Genomic DNA, 17,193 nt, shown 5'->3' with positions numbered 1-17,193 from the left:
TATCAGCATGTGTGAAAACACAGCAACATACAGTCATTTGCAAAACATTGGGGGTGGCAGGTCGATTGAGCACAACGGTTAAGGTTTTCACCTCAGACACAAAGTATTGGGTTTGATTCTGATCTCAGCTTATTAGCTAGCCTTATAATTATCATTCATGGCAGTTAGCCTAATATTCTCGTATGATCCAGTGAACCTGGTGTGGTTGTGTTAGTGGAGGTACATAACTCCTATCCAGCACACAGCATATTAGCAGACATTACCAGTTGTTTCAAGACATACCTAGAGGATATGTTTGGTTGCCCATATGAAGTAGTTCTTTTATATGGCATACCTGACATAAGCATTATGATAACATAGCAAAGAATCCCAGTGAAGGTGATATCACCCCAAGACCCATAGCAAATGTAAGTAATTTAAGTAAATAATGATTTATGTGAAACCAGCAAAGTTAATTTATGTAAATAATTTTGTGTGTGCAAGTGAAGTTCAGTTAGTTAAAGAACACTGCAAGTTAAGGAAATACACGTTTTATGAAAAAAGTCATAAAAAACAGTCAGTTCAATTATATGCAATGTATAAAACCAAATTTAAGTACTGTAGCATTTCCCAAAGGACAGTAACACAAAATCTACTTTGTCTGGCCAGCCTAATATGCAAAGCCATGGAAAGCTTTATTAGGAAACAGCAACCCTCCGAATACTGTTTCCATTTTAGTTTGGATTTGTCAAGGGCAGGTCATGCTTACCAAATCTAATGTACTTTTTTGCAAAGGTCACCAATGCAATATAGGAAAGCAAAATGGTACACATTGCATACCTTGACCTAGCTAAAGCTTTTGACACAATCCCCCACTCAGGCATTGTAGAACAGCTAAATAAACTAGGAATAAACTATGGTCACCTACTGGATTGCCACATGGCTCACAGATGAGATGCAAGAAAGCAATACTGACAAAGTTACCTCCAGGAAGAGATGAGCTACTGGTGGAGTCCCCAGGGTTCTGTGCTGGGGACTCTCCTGTTTAACATCTACTTTTCTGAAGTAAAAGCCAATACCAAAGGGCTCTGGATGACTAAGTTTGCACATGACTACAAGTTAGGAGCAGTCACTGAACCCCAAATTACACAGCCATCCTACTGGACGGTTTGTCCCAAACAACTAGTGCCACAATCGTGGACCAAAATGAAATGCCAGTAAATGCATTATTGTATCCTTTGGAAGTCATCTACCTCAGAGAACAACTATGACGACAATAAGACCTTAAGAATAGACTTGTTTGGGTTTTCGGAACTTATCTGGGCAGTGACCTAAATTTTGACCAGTATGTCTACTTATGTAAGAAAATGCTTCTATATTAAACAGCTTAAAGAAATGGGTTATGTCTAGATCTAGGATGTCACTGCCCTCCTTTACTCAGCACTCTTTAGGCCAGTCATTCAGCATAATGCCCCCTTTGGCCTCTATCTGTCCAGACACATGCAACTGGAATGCCCACAAAGAAGCCTTACTAAAAGGATACTAGGGCTAAACAATATGTCCTACACAGACTGACTTAAAGTCTGCCATTTGCTTTCTTCCACTGACTGCCTCCCATAGCTCTCAGCCCCTCATCTCCAAAATATAGAACATAATGTGACAATATGGAGCAAGAGGCGAACATTTACTAACAACTTCATCTAGGATGCTCAAAGCATAAGTATGAGAAAACAGTTATGTTATTTAATAGTTTTCCTGTTTTAACATGATTCAGTATTGTATACCATGGCAACAGCTAACATTGAAACTCACAAACTGAAGAACATTCCTTATAATGAGATACAGTTGAGAGCTATGCTGCCTTTCCATCCCCAGACAGACTGCCACTTCTGTAATAACCAAACAGACTGTTTCTACACACATATATAAAATTGTTGGTTTGAACAGCTGCAACATTCAAATACTTCTTGGAAAGCCACTGATTTTAATGTGTTGTCAAATGTAAATAAACCCCCTCTCTACAGTTTGAGTTGGCATGAGACTGACCATATGTACACTAACACAGCCTTTAGAATCCTAAACATGGAAAAAATGCTTCGCTTAAACAGTGAAAATGCATGCTAACACATATCCACTTATCCCAACATCTTTCTAAGTTTAAAAAAGTGATATTTAAATCTTTTCCCAATTTCTGGGCCTTTGTTCTCCCATTTTAGATTTTGCATACACAGAAATATTTCAAGTGTGGGCAATAATGCCCTTCTAGCCTGCCAATATACCAAAAACAGTTGTTCTCATAATAAGTTCCAGACTGTTCTTAAAAATATCTAAACTAGTACTTGCTTTAATGTAATATGGTAATCTCTTCCATGCATCAGTTCCTCTCTTAGAGAAGCAATTAGTACATTTCTCATTCCTATAGAATCTTCTACATAGGTTGTCTGATGTTTCGCTACTACTTTTTGATAACCCTAAATATTCCCAGAGGTAGTCTCTAAATGCCCTATATACCTGAATAAGATCAGCTCTTAAATATCTGAGACCCTGTTAAGATATTTTAGTCTTTCACAGTAACTTAGATTTTCACTACCATTGATGCTCGTGGTATATTTCTGCTGGGGTCTTTACAGTTCACTCATGATTTTCTTATATGGTTTCCATGTAGTTATTCCATACTCAAGTTTGTGTCTAATGTAACTAAAAAACAATGACTTAATTTCCAATTTCCTAGACTTTATAAGCATTTTTATACTATTGTTCTATTGCTATCACTAACCATCTGGTTGATATGATTAGAAAAACAAACCTGGAATGATCCATTTACCATACCATATATACCCTAGTCCTAAAATGTATCTACAGTTTCAATCACTGTGTGCTGTATTAAAATATTAACCATTCAGTTATGTCTCCCAATCACCAATCTTATAAGCTTAGTTTTGTAATTATCAAATGATATATCTTGCAGCTGTCCTCTCTCTGTACTGCAGAGTGGTGATTCTGGATCAACTCAATCCCAGTTGGGCCACAGGCTAACTTTTGTGGGTTGGCTGCTTGCTGTAAGGGAATGGAGCAGAAAGAAGTGTGCAGGAAAATGACCATATGTTCGGCTCATCATCGTAAGGCCTGTCTGGTCTTAAAAAAAAAACAAAACAAGCTGTTCTGAAGTTCTTGGCTGTGCATCTTAATACCCTATGGTACACCCAACCAAATTTCAGGAGGCTGTCTTGTACAGTGCTGCACACACTTGATCAGAGAATCCAAAAGCATAGTCAATTTAGCACACATGCAACAGAGAAATCCACACAAACCGCAGGACCACAAAGAATTTGAGTTGCTCTGCTCTTTACTCAGACCGTCTACTGTGAACTCCAGAAGTTAGAATTAGGCAGGCAGCACCAATAACAAGAGATTGACTGCAGCTGTATTTAACAGAAATTAAGCAGCCCTCCAAATACAGCTGCAGCCAACCACAATTACATCATCTGGATGGATTAGTCCAGTCATCTCCCAACCCAACACCTTTCTCAGAAAAGCATAACTGTCTTGGCTGGCTGTGAGCACGAAAAGCTTATCGTTCGGTAGAGGAAGACTTTTAGGACATTTTTAAAGATTTTTTTTATGTTTGCTACCCCTGGCTTGTCAGTGTGTACACTACCAGAGGTGTAGCTAGGATTTTCAAATTTGTACTCACAGCTCTAAAACTGCTACCCCCCTCCCCAGCCAAGCTACAGCCATTCTCGTAATTCACGGTTCGCTCTTAAGTGCCGATGAAGAGGTATTCGCTGTAAAGCCTCTTCAGTAATATAATATCAATTCATTCAAACTCGGTTCCTTGAATTGAAAATTAACCTGAAAGTAATTTCTTTGAAAAATGCAGCATGGTAGCTGGGGTAGAGGATTGCCAGACAATACAGCTGGGAACCTGTCAAAGAAGGGACACCATTTTAATATGAGCAGTTTTAACTTGAGCAGCTGACAAAATTAGAGAATCTACATCCATTTTTGAAATAAAAGTAATGTATAACTCTGATCATTACAGTTATTTATAAAAGTAAACCCTCCACGTTTTCTTCCAAAATTGCTATTTTGTGGAGAGATTATTAGGGGGAGAGCAACATTTTGAGCCAAAATTGGGGACAGTTGAGAGGTTTGGATATTCCTAATTTTATAAAGTGATTTATTTGCACATACCTCTCAACCTCTTAATGCAGGAAATCTGGACAAAGCCAAATATATTGGGGGAACATACAAACAGTACTAAAAACTGATCTTGTATAAACTTAAGACAGTTGATAGAATATCAGGTCTTGCTTTAGTATGCATTTTTCTGAAGATTATGACGTCTGAAACTTAATGTTGGTCATTATTTAGTGACTTCATTCCTAAATGATTTGCCAGAAAAGTTTTATTTTGCATTTTACAGCACGAACACCAATAAATATCTGCTAAACAAAGTAATGCAGTCTCACAATGAAACTAGACTTAGCATTAAAACTTCTCTGCCCTTGAAACTCACATTCATTGAAACAGCATTGAAACCCACATTCAAAGAAAATATATTTTGCCAGTGGCAGATAAAGATTAACTTTGAGCTGTTTTCAAATCATAGGCCCCTTGCACATGAAACATACACGTGCTCTTTGATACACCTTCCTGATTGTATTAAATTCTATTCCTTGTACAATACAGTATAGTTGTTAGACAGCATTTTAAATTTATTGTTTTGAACATTTTTCCAGTAAACAATGAAACAAAATGCATGCACCAATAATGACAAACAGCCCAATTCATAACATTTCCATCATAAAAGTCTACTCAAATTTCTACAGTCCACCAGTATCAGTAAATATGCACAATCTCTGAACTAGTAAAAGCCATCTACATAATTCCACATTAAAGAAATCTGTAACTAATGAAGAGGCTGCTGCTAGCAAACAACTTTATATTTCATGGTTTCATCTGCAAATAAAGTGCCTGTTGCCTTGAGGAATAAATTGCAAAAACGGACTACGGCATCCACCCCTCTTTACAACACAGTACAATATCAGCAATGCATCTGCCTCCTGTGAGAGAAGAACCCACAGCCTTCTGCATCAAATGCAAGAACACTACCTGTTGTGCTATTAACAGTACAAGCAGACTCAGCATAAGCAGCACTAAACTTTAGTTCCCCTGCAGCATTCATCTCCTTGTAAAATGTCGACACTCAGCTGTATCTCTGAACTTTGCAGCACAAGAAATCTGGAAAAAGCCAACATTTATTGGGGGAGGGACAAAAGCCCAAAAACCAGGGACACATTTTAAACATTGCTTGTATAATTTTGGAAAGTTGCTAGAATAAAATGCTGTGTTACTACCATGCATGTCTTAAACCCAAAACCATATGCACTACAGTCAGTGCAACATACCACTATGCTAAATCAGCAGTTTGAAAAATAGGAAGACAAACTTAATGGCTATCATTTAGATAGCTCTCAACCTCTTAGCACAAAAAACCTGGACAAACAAAGCAAATAATGAAGGAATACAAATTCAGTTCTCACTTCACACCATAGCTCACGACCATTCTGATCAAGACCAACTACATTTCACACACACACACACACACACACACACACACACACACACACACACACACACACACACACACACACACACTCTTACCTGATCAAGACCAGCTACATTTCACACACACACTTACCTGATCAAGACCAACTACAATTCACACACGCACTTACCTGATCAAGACCAACTACATTTCACACACACACTCTCTTACCTAGGGTTGCCACCTTTTCAAATGCCAAAGTGGGACATTTTTGGTACAAATGTCAGATTTTGCATGGTGATAACATACCCATGGCCAGTACAAAGGACAGAACTTCACTTTTTTTGCCTAAATAAAGGCTTATTCTTGTAGCATTTTAGTTGCTTATTCTGTTTCTTATAACATTTAAGTGTTTCAGATACAGAATAACTGTTATATGCAACTATTACATAAAATATAGGAAATATTTTTGTCCTAAAATCTCAGGACATTTGCCATTTTTTCAATTTTTTTTGCAGGGCACAATTGCCCAAAGAGGGTCTGTCCCTCACAGAGTGGGACAGGTGGTAACCCTACTCTTACCTGATCAAGTCCAACTACCATCTACATTTCACACACACACACACACACACACACACACACACACACACACACACACACACACACACACACACACACACACACACACACACACTCTGTTACCTGATCAAGTCCAACTACATTTCCCGCTCGCAGCGATAATCCACACACTCTCTTACCTGATCAAGTCCAACTACCAACTACATTTCACACACACACACTCTTACCTGATCAAGTCCAACTACCAACTACATTTCCCGCTCGCAGCGATAATCCACACACTCTCTTACCTGATCAAGTCCAACTACCAAGTACATTTCACACACTCTCTTACCTGATCAAATGATTCAAGTCCAATTACCAACTACATTTCCCACTCGCAGCGATAATCCATTTGCGACTGTCGTTTTCTTCCACTCGCTCGGTCATTACTGCACATTTCCTGCTTGCAGCCAGCCGGACATGCCGTGAGCTCACTTCCGACTGGCTGGTATCCTCCTTAAAGGAGCCAACACCAAATATGTACGTACATTTTTTTTTTTTTTAAAAGCTACCCCCTCTTCTAAAAAAGTTGTACTGACAGTGCGTATGCCTCCTGATGTCCCTGTACACTACGATTTATGTAGCATATGCTTTCCGATGTCCTAGCCAAGATATACAATGAGTTTAAAAAGGGGGAGGTGCACGTCCCTGCGCCAAAGCCTAAATCTGCCACTGCATTTTTATATATTTTGTTTGTGAAATGTTTTGCATTTCCCCAGGCTGAGCCTGAGATTGGTTAATATTGATCAGTGTGTTACTCCAGTAAGCAAATATAAATAACTAAATAAAAATAATCTAAACCATTTTGAAATGACTGACAACTGAGTGTGTATATCACAAAATATTAAAAAAAAGAACTTTGATTTAGCAACATGCCCACTCATGCAGCATTTGCCTGAACCCATGGGAAAGGAACTGCCAAATAGCAGATTTGATCTCTTTCAGATGTTCACAAAGCTGTTGGGATGCGTGAAGGATAAAACAGTTGGAACAGGGCATTGTAACTGGATGTACTGTGCTGTAGCTAAGCGCATTGGTATATTTTAGATACATTTATACAGTAATAATAATAACAATCACCACAATCCTGTAATATTATTACTCCTTCCTGCTTACTCTACCAGTCTTAACTAAAGTCCATGAAATATATTTTATTCATGGAAAGTACCTGGAAATTAAATTTAAATGGCTACAATTTTCCACAGGAAAAAATACATATAATGTTTATGTTTTACAGCAAAATTGGTATATATTGCTGCTTAATATCTGGCTTTTGCTACATACCTACAATCAACTGCATTACTAGCTGAGTTAAGTACAAACTTGCAGTGTTAAAGATTGTACTTCATTTTATTTTTTTGTCTATTTAATTGTTTCATTGAATATTGTGGTTTGTGTCTCTCTGTAGTTATTTATTTTTCTATTTAATTGTTGCATAGAATACTGTGGTCTCTCTCTGTCTCTGCAGTTAGTTTCTTACTCGCCCTCCCTGTTCTTGTTCTGGTATTAATCTTGGTGGCTTTGGAATTGCCCACCCCTCCTGTAAATTTGTGTTTGAACACTCCATCTGGGTCTATCTCATTTGCTCACACAACCGAGTACAGTGAGATCATATTTTGACTTCAGACACTCCTGCCAGTCCCATCTGTTCAGCTCTATCCCAGCTCTATTCCAGTCTAGTGTCACTAGCTCATTCTACCTAATACAGAGAGAGCATTTGTGAAGGGCAAGCCACTTAGGTCCTTAATTTTGAATTATCTTCTGTTTCTCCTTTCTCCCTTTCCACTTTCCAAAAACAATTTTTTTTCTAAGCTTGTTTCCTGCCTTTCCTGTAACTAGTCTAGTCCAGATACAGATTTGCTGTAACCAGGACTGTTTGTAAGCTTCTGAACCCCCAAAGCCTTTCTGTGTTGGAGGGAAGCTTTCTAGCTTATCATTGGGAGTGGTAAGCACTAGGTAGCCTATCTACCACAAGAGTGGTTTCTGGCCCAGAAACTGTAGTTAACTGGCTGTTTGGGCAGTTTTTCCATCTCTTTCAACTTTCTGGTTTAAAAGCCTGGTTTGCACTTGTTTCCCACCTTTTCTGTAACTACTCTAGTCCATATACAGATTTGCTGTATCCAGGACTGTTTGTAAGCTTCTGAGCCCCCCCCCCCCCACCAAGCCTTTCTGTGTTGGAGCGAAGCCTTCTAAGTTATCAGTGGGAGTGGTAAGCACTAGATAGCCTATCTAACACAAGAGTGGTTTCTGGCCCAGAAATTGTAGTTTATTGGCAGTTTGGGCAGTTTTTCCATCTCTTTCAACCTTCTGGTTTAAAAGCCTGTGTTTGCACTTGTTTTCCACCTTTCCTGTAACTAGTCTAGTCCAGATACAGATTTGCTGTAACCAGGACTGTTTTTAAGCTTCTGAGCCCCCCAAGCTTTTCTGTGTTGGAGGGAAGCCTTCTAGCTTATCAGTGGGAGTGATTAGCACTAGGCTGCCTACCTACCACAAGAGTGGTTTCTGGCCCAGAAGTTGTAGTTTATTGGCCATTTGGCAGTTTTTCCATATCTTTCAATCTTTTGGTTTAAAAGATCATGATTGTGCTTGTTTCCCACCTTTCCTGTAACTAGCCTATTCCAGATACAGATTTGCTGTATTCAGGACTGCTTGTAAGCTTCTGAGCCCCCCAAGCCTTTCTGTGTTGGAGGGAAGCCTTCTAGCTTATCAGTGGGAGTGATATGCACTAGGTAGCCTGTCTGCCACAAGAGTGGTTACTGGCCCAGAAATTGTAGTTTATTGGCTGTTTGGGCAGTTTTTCCATCTCTTTCAACTTTCTGGTTTAAAAGCCCGTGTTTGCACTTGTTTCTCACCTTTCCTGTAACTAGTCTAGTCCAGATACAGATTTCTGTATCCAGGGCTGTTTGTAAGCTTCTGAGCCCCCCAAGCCTTTCTGTGTTGGAGGGAAGCATTCTAGCTTATCAGTTGGAGTGGTAAGCACTAGGTAGCCTATCTACCACATGATCCAGGCACAGACTCTTAGTTTTAGCACTTGAATTTGGTTATTCGTGCTCAGCACTTGTTCAGAATTTGTTAGCACTAAATAAGTTACAAATTACTACAGCACACAACCTTCCTCTTTACCTAGAGAAAAACAGTTTTTGTACTTACTTTCCTGACTTGCTTAGAGAAAAACAACTCTTATACTCCCTTTCCTCACTTGTATAGAGGAAAGTAGTTTTTATTCAGGCATGTCCAAGGGTCAGCTCCCAGTGTTCTCTCCTGTCTATCTGATGAATCTGGGCATCTTGGGGCAATGTAACATTGCCTCATGTACACATACAACCCTCTCCTCCTACCACCCAACACCACAACCTGTGAGAGATGCACTTATCTAGCTAAACTAGAGTTAAACTCTCTCCAACCAAGACTGAACTTGACAGTCAAGAGGAGAAGGTAAACACTTGTACCACACCACACTCATCACATAGTCCCACTAAACCTATACCACCAAAATCCACACATAGAAACACAAAAACATTCACAGAGGGTCTCGGTAATAATCTGCTCAAGCAACAGAGACCTCCAAAGCAGAAGTGCAAGCAACCTCCACCCCCCCAACACAACCCAAATGACACATATCCCACAGATTCAGAGTGCCAATAAACCACATCCCATAAGGCAAAACAACATACCCAACACACTAGTCATAGGTGACTCTATAGTCAGGCACAATGATGTTCCAATCATCAGGCTAAACAAGGAGAAGGTTACTTATCAGCTGCCTGTCGGGTGCCAGGATCTGTCACATAACCCATGCACTCAGGACACTCCACAACAAGTACAAATATGACTCTGTCATTGTCCATGTTGGTGTAAATGACCTGAGATGTACCTCCCCGCGGAGGTACCCCTCTGTTCTGGTCAGATTACTAAATTCTGTGGTTAATACAGTATTAGAGATGACACAAGAGACCAAGGCTCAAACTTTAGCAATTTTATTTTTAGCTTTTAACAATTAAGGTTTGTAACAAAAAAACAATTGACTAGTCAATATGCAAAAAAAACCTATCACATGCAAAACCTAACCTATGACCTATCACATTAACAATTATAAAAACTGTTAAATCATGTACTTACAAGCATATGCAAAAAGAGAATCATCTTTGCCACTGATAGGGGGACTCCAAACCTATTCAGTACAGCTATCTGTTCAGTCAAGACAGGGCCGACACTGGCAGGCAATGCTGTATGCTCAGTTCAGGCTCTTGCTTCAATCAGATCCAGATGATGATGAGTTCCAGTCTATTGCCAACCTCTGAGCCTTTTATAGGTTTGAGCATGCCATAGGGTCAATAGGTTCAATTGATGACACCTAGGCCATTAGGTTAATCATTCAGCTGATGACATTTAGATCACCAGTTTATTCATGAGCTAATGAACTGTTTTTAAAACATTACAAATCATTTCCTGAGTTGTCAACAAGCCCCGTGATGTCTAGTTTTATACATTACTTCCTCCTTTCAGAAGGCCGTTTGCCCACACACCTGTGGTATAGTTCCTCTTTGAAATCCCCCTCTGTCTGGTAAACAACTTTTAAACTGGCAAACAACTCCAAGGGTTAACTAAAGTTCAGTTATACCAGCATCAGTGTGCAAGGCTTGCCTTTGAAGCATAATTCTTTTAGGTTTATTAACATTAAGCAGCATATCATGTATTTATTCAATTAACAGCATATCAATCTAACATCAAGCACACCTACAAACAGACAGCAGTTCAATGGCTTAGGGCATCAAAGATCAGGTAAACTGTGTGGATCCGTCACAGGCCACCCCTTGCACTAAGCAATGATCGCTGTGTGCTTCTAATAATGTGCAAAATTGACAGCATCTTATTGTATTTTTTCATGACCTTACAATAAATGCAGCAGGAAATTAAGCAGAACAACACTGAAACTATTGTGGTCAGCAATAAAGGGTGTAAAAGCAATTTAAACCAGGCAGAAGCCTTTGGTGACCACATAAAAATATCATACCAATGTGAAACAGTCATGTCTTGAATTTCATTTGCAATTTGAAGAATGGTACCTTTGTCTTTAATCATTTTAATTACAGTTTGATGCGCATCATGTGAAGTCTTATTCAGCAGGAGCAGTACAGCTTGCCCTTCCTGCTTAATCTGTTTAAAGTCCGGGTGGACTAGAGATGGCCATCGAAAAGTGTGCAATGGTTCTATGCTAGCATTTAATGTGATGTCCATCCATCTAGTCAATCTGATCAATTCCCCAGTACAAAAATCAATGATTGCATGTACATTACTTTTACAATGTGCTCCACTGTCTGTGATTGTTCCATCACTCCAAGCCAGCTTACAGGAGGATACTACACAGGCTGTGGTATCATTGAGTTGATAAATGTCTGTCCCATTCACTCAGAGTATTGTCTCGTAACCACCCCTGGATTGGGTAGTCTACTTTCACTGTCACTGTCTGTTGTTTGGTCAGCCCCTCTACATGAATCAAGGCAGTATATACAGCCAGTACATGCTGTTCGAGAGGGCTGTATCTAGTCTGTGCTCCGGTCAGGGATTTAGACCAAAATCCCAGTGGTCTTTTCTTTCCCACATCATTCTTTTGCCACAATCCCCAGGACATGACATTATTAGCAACAGTCACTTCCAAAATAAAGGTTGCTGTGGGTCTATTGGACCCAGTCCCACACTTTGTTGCAAGGCTTTTTTCGCTTCCTCGAAGGCCATCTGCTGTTTAGGACCCCACTGAAAGTCACATTTCTTTCTAGTCACATAATGAATAGGTCGTAAAACTTGCCCAAGGTGTGGTACAAATGCTCTCCAAAAGCCCATTGCTCCCAAAAAGGCTTGTGCCTGCTGTTTTGTTTTTGGGACCGCAATCTTTTGGATACTTTCTAAGGCCGATGCAGGTATTTCTCTTTTTGCTCCATTCCATATCATACCCAGTAATTTCACTGATGTTCCCTGCTGTGTTTTATCCACATTTATTGCCCACCCTCGGCTCTGAAGGTGTTTGATCACTGTTTTCAATGCAATGTCCACATCCGGCTCTTCTCCTGTAATCAGGATGTCATCAATGTAATGGAATACAGTCACTTTATTTAACTGCAACTTAGCCAGATCTCTGGCCACCAGCCCATGGCAAAGGGTTGGGCTGTGTAGATATCCTTGTGGAAGTACCTGGAAGGTATATTGCCTCCCCTCCCAGGTAAATGCAAATTGAGCCCTACTCTCTTCTGCTATAGGTATGGAGAAGAAAGCATTTGCTAAGTCCAAAACTGCATGGTACGGCCCAGCAGAAGAAGAAAGTCTCTCTACAATGGTAACAATGTCCGGCACTGCTGCAGTTAAAGGTGGAGCCACCTTATTCAAGCCCCAATAATCTACCGTCATACGCCAGGAACCATCAGGTTTTTTGACAGGCCACACCGGGCTATTGAATGGGCTCACAGTCGGTTTGAGTATGCCAACACGAAGTAATTCCTGGATTGTTTTAGTAATTTCTGAATGGCCCCCTGGAACACGATATTGTTTGATGTTGGTCACCACTTTTGGTGTGGGAATATGCAAAGGTTCCCACTTGGCATCACCTCGAACAACAGCCTTGACTGCATTGACTGAACAGTGCCGTACTCCAAATCTAAATGGCCCTACTGTAGTTTTTAAGGTCCTACCCTTTAGAACATCTATTCCTAAAATGTGTTCTGGTACAGGAGCTATCACGGCTACAATGGCACTAGGAATACCATCCCCAAAGGCTATTTTTACTTTGGTTTCGACACCTATCGTCTTTGCCCCCCCCATATCCATCAATCTCCACAGACTGTCCACGAAATTTACGGGGGTTGCCTGCAAAAATAGTTATTTCTGATCCAGTATCTACTAAAGCCATTACGTGTTGTGGTCCTCCCTCCAAAAATGGTAAGAGGCACGTAGGCGCGGTCCCCAGGTGTAATGGCTCTAACTGTGCCTCTAGCTACTGGGGACCCGCCTTCTAGTCAATTTGCTCCATTTTTCCATTGGGGTTTTCCACCCCTTCTCTCCCCAATCTCTTTCATCAGTAAACTCTCCCTCTGCCATTGTGCTAGCTCCTCATCAGTGGGGATGTCAGGATACAACTGATTCCACCCTTTCTTCCCTTCAGTGGTACTTCTGTTTGGGCTTTTGCAGGGTTTGTTTTCCTGAAAGATCTGATTCTCTTCCTTTCTGCTTCTGTTTCCATTTTTTGTATATTTCTTCTGTAGTTATTCCATCTATTTCTGCAGCTTCTACCCCCCATCTTAACAAATCTAGAAACATCTGTCTCCTTGTTACTTTTTCACTACCCGTGCTTTTTAACTTGTCTGTATTTGCCTTTCTGGCCTTCCTCTGCTCTTTCTCTTCTACCAGCTCTGCCAGCTGGTTTAATGTAGACATTACATCCCATATTGGTTGGCCAATACACCCTGTCAAGGCAGCCATAAGCTGCCCTTTCCACCATTGTGGGGCATTTTTAATTAACTTATTCCTCATATTACCAGTAAAGATTTGTCCGTCTGGCCCTTTTGGAATATGCAACTCCCCATTTATCATTTTTAATGAGTAAATAGTTGCTAACATGGCCATTTCCCTTAGCTGTTGGATTGCTTCAGCTATCGTTTTCCAGGATTTGCACTCCTCTGCTACTGCTGTAGCATCCGGCCAAGTGGCCCGAAAGGCTGAGGCTAACCATACCACCAATGTATTGATATGGGGATCTTTATGGTCACAATTGTTCACTATCTGCTTCAGCCGGGGTGAAATACTAAACAGGCACACTGGTGCATCTCATCATCACTCACTGTCATCGTCTCTCACCCTGTATCCCAGACCAAGAAACCAAGCCAAGAGGGACTCCTGTATTGCTTCAAAGAACAGCCATCCAGCTGCTCCCACTCCCTCTTTCACCTTCTTTCCCTTATCCTCCAATTTTAAACCTGATAAGGCCTTTGCCAGCTCCTCAGGGTCTACTGGGTTTACTGGTGAGGACTTTGGGGAAGGTGGAGGTGAAACCTGACTCAATGCCTTAGCAAGGGGGTCCCATTTTCCAAACAATGCTGGAAAGTCAACATTTGCCCCTCCCTTACTTTTGGCATCTACAGATTGTGTCTTATTTAACCCTACACCTAGGTGCTTAAATGGAAAAAAACATTGGCTGTTGTGACATATCTACTGCAAACCACAGATCCTGCCGACTACGCCAGCTGTTCTGGTCAGATTACTAAATTCTCCCAGGCTTCCGCTGAAGAAAAGAGACATGGAAGAGCTCTCCGATCTTGTAGCCCAGGCAGGTATGACCCTAGCTGAGTAGCATCCCACCATCGGCCAGAATGATACAGCAGTACAAGGACAAAATGATAGACTTTAACAATTGGCTAAGCTTCTGGTGTTATTCTAAAGGGATCCAGTATCTGTCTGCCTGGGATGACATGATCGACAGACCACGATGCTTTGCCAGAGATGGCCTGCACCGGTCGCCCCTCAGATTCCGGATACTGGCTAAGGGTCTTGCCTCCCCTATAGTGCCTATTTTAGGGAAGGTTCAAATGACAAATTCACCACCATAACAGGAACAGGCAAGCAAAAACTGAGAGTAATGATACTCAATGCTAGAAGTCTAAATCTCAAAATGCACTCACTCGAGGCACTCCTTAAAATAGACAACATTGATATCTGTGCAGTGACTGAGACCTGGTTCAAGGCTCTAGAGAGCACACCTGCATTACCAGGCTATAACTCATACCACACTTTTCAGCCATCTAACCTGGAGCAGAACACCAAAGGCAGAGGTGCATCCATATTCATTAAGGATATCCACACCTCCAGGCTAGTTGCACAGCATAATGCATCCGAGGTTATCCAAATGCAACTAACTCTGGGCAAAACTGCAATCCAAATTGTAGCTTACTATAGATCCCCCACCATACCCCAGGATTCCCACTCCTCTTTTCTTGATATACTGGAAAATATCAGGTTTCAACCAAACACCCTAATAATGGGCGATTTCAACTACCCCACCATTAACTGGGAAAACTACTCATGTACCAACTCCTTTGTTCAACGCTTTCTGGAATTCATAAATTCCAATGTCCTGGATCAACTTAACCACACCCCCACCAGGGGCAACAATATCCTAGACCTAGTCATTACCAGCATGAGTGACCGGTGTTCCACACCTGAAGTCAACTCCTCGTTGGGCAGATCTGACCATAAGCTAATCACCCCAGATATCCACATCCCACCTCCACCCACCATTAAGGAAATCACGGTAAAAAATTCTCCAAAGCCAACTTAATACTTCTTAAGAAAGAACCGGCGAACTTCATGACACCCGTGTCAATGGACAATACATTTACGACTGCTGAATCCTACACAAATGCACTCTATAAGCACTTACACGAATGCATGGATCGTGCTATCCCAAACAGAATCAAGATGCTATCCTCCAAAAAAAGGAAGCCAGTCTGGTGGTCCCCTGCCATAAACAAACTCTACAACAGAAGGAAGAAACTGTTGTAAAAGAGAGTAAAATCCCATGAGTGGAGGAGCTCCCTGGTCAGCCTCATTAAGAAGCTGAGATCCCTTATAAGATCTTCCAAAGCTAGCTATGAAAACAAAATTGCCACTGATTCTAAGGGCAACCACAAAGCATTCTATAGCTATGTCAAGAATCTCATTGGCAACACCCAGATCTGCTCTGAGTTACAGCACAGTGGCAAGAAAATTACAGAACCAACTGATATTGCCAACGTCCTGCCAGATAGGTTCAGTGCTAACTTTACCCCCCTCTCACCCCCTAAAGGGCCCACATCTATACAGGAAGAATGCAGAGTCCCTGTAATCACATCTCTGCAGGTAAAAGCTGCACTCTCTAACACCAAAAACACAGCATCCATGGGACCAGACAACATCCCAGGCTGCATTTTGCACAAACTTCAGAACGAACTGGCTCCCCACCTAAGCACCATGTTCAATCATAGTCTCACATCAGGCTTTGTGTCCACTGAATGGCACACAGCAACAGTTATCCCACTCCACAAAGGGCGAGCCACCACTGATCCTGGGAAATATCACCTTATTAGCCTGACGAACCTGGTCTGTAAAGCCATGGAACGTATAATCATGGAACTCATAAACAAAGACAGTGGTAACCTCCAAACTCAGGACTCCACCCAATTCGAGTTTGTGAAAGGCAGATCATACTTTCTGAACCTGATTGACTTCTTTGAGGCAGTCACCAAAGCCGCAGACGAGGGTAAGGTGGTTCACACAGCCTATCTTGAACTCGTCAAGGCTTTCAACACCATCCCCCATTCTGGAATTATAGCTAAACTCACTAAACTACATATAAATTCCTACGTCACAAGATGGGTTGCCATCTGGCTCACTGACAGAACCCACACTATAAAAGTTGCAGACTCCAAGTCTGACTCAAAACCAGTGACGAGTGGAGTACCACAGGGTTCAGTCCTGGGACCTCTCCTGTTTGGTATCTGCTTCTCTGAAGTACAGGCTAACACAGAAGGCCTCTGGCTAATGAAGTTCACAGATGACTGCAAACTAGGAGCCATAGTCGAGTCCCCAAATGATGTGGACATCCTACAGAAAGACCTCACTGAGACAGATGCCTGGTGTCAGAGGCATGGCCTCAAGCTCAGTGCCAAAAAGTGCATTGTCATTCCCATTTGTAAAAACTCTGTACCCATGAACTACCACATAAACGGCAGTCTGCTTAATGCCGAATGTGTGATAAGAAACCTTGGGACCCAAGTGGACAGTAGTCTCTCCTTTGATAATCACATTGCCACAGTAGTCAGGAAATCCTTCTCTGTGGCACACCTCATCACAAAAGTGTTCTCATCCCGGAAAAAAGAGGTCATTGTTCCCCTCTACTTGACACTCATTAGACCCATTATAGAGTACAATGCCTCTTTTGGAATGTACCTCATAAGACATCTGAAGCAGCTGGAAAGACCACAGAAGTACCTCACAAAAAGGATTACTGGCCTCAAACA

The sequence above is a fragment of the Protopterus annectens genome, chromosome 4.part0 (genome assembly GCF_019279795.1).
Source record: "Protopterus annectens isolate FY-2018-M chromosome 4.part0, PAN1.0, whole genome shotgun sequence".
Classification (NCBI taxonomy): domain Eukaryota; kingdom Metazoa; phylum Chordata; order Ceratodontiformes; family Protopteridae; genus Protopterus; species Protopterus annectens.
Note: the sequence above shows the minus strand (reverse complement) of the source record.